A 1,192-nucleotide genomic window follows, 5' to 3' on the forward strand; every position below is an offset into this window, starting at 1 on the left:
CTTGAAAAGACTGTAAACCCTAGTAGAATAGATGGTCCACTAGACTATATACCGCATTATGGGCTTACAAGACTGCTTATAAAACTCCTATTGGAATGACTCCTTACAGACTGAATTTTGGAAAGACTTGTGACTTACCGGTAGAATTGGAGCATAAAGCATATTGGGCGATTAAATAATTCAATTATAATTTGAAAGATGCTGGTAAGAAGAGATTGTTACAACTAAATGAATTGGAAGAATTAAGAAATGAGTCTTATGATAACGATAGAATTTATAAGGAAAAATTAAAGTTATGACATGATTGGAAGATTAACTAGAAGAAATTTGAACCAGGATAAGAAGTTTTACTTTACAACACTAGGCTGAAGTTATTTCCTGGGAAATTGAAGTCTCGTTGGTGAGGACCCTTTACTGTGACTCAAGTTTATACTTACGGAGCTGTTGAAATTAAAGGTCAGAAGATATAAAATAGATTTAAAGTAAATGAACACAAATTAAAACCATATTATGAGGGTAAAAGACCAAATTTTAAAGAGGTTTTAATGATCAGTCAACCTGAATGACACCTGAATAAGTCGGGCTGACGACGTTAAACCAAAATTAAGCTCTACTACTCTTATTTACCCTTGAAATATCTTAAAAATTGGATCTATAGAGAAAAACTGGAACGCATTCGAACCAGAGCGAAACTGTGAAAATTTTGCCTTGGGCGCCGAAGGCGCCCTGGACGCCACCGACGGTGGGTTTTTCCCTAGAGTCCAGAAAAAAATAATACAGAGGCTCACCAACGGCGCCCTCGAACCCGCCGATGGGCGAAACTCGCGAATTGACAGTTACTTGGGTTCAAATGGCGGTTTTTGGTAGTTTTTGGGCGGGAGTAATCTTTTTAAACTCAAAAATTTGATTCCTAGTTCATATTTTCCCTCCGAAAATGAAGTGAAACTCCATCAATTTCATTCCTATGGCGTCCAATTCCCCTGATAATCCCATAATGCGAGTTTTCAATCGGGGAAAGTTTATTAGTGCGGAAGCGGATCGAATCTTCAACAAGTTACTGACGAAGAAAAGATTGATCAAGGAACGAGGATTCGTAAATCATGGATTGAATAATTCCACGACAGATGTTGAAGAAACGATAGTGCGGCGAAGGTGGGAAGTGTTGCGCTACACCACCGTTGCGCTACACTAC

The sequence above is a fragment of the Phalaenopsis equestris genome, unplaced genomic scaffold, assembly GCF_001263595.1.
Source record: "Phalaenopsis equestris unplaced genomic scaffold, ASM126359v1 Scaffold234032, whole genome shotgun sequence".
Taxonomy (NCBI): domain Eukaryota; kingdom Viridiplantae; phylum Streptophyta; class Magnoliopsida; order Asparagales; family Orchidaceae; genus Phalaenopsis; species Phalaenopsis equestris.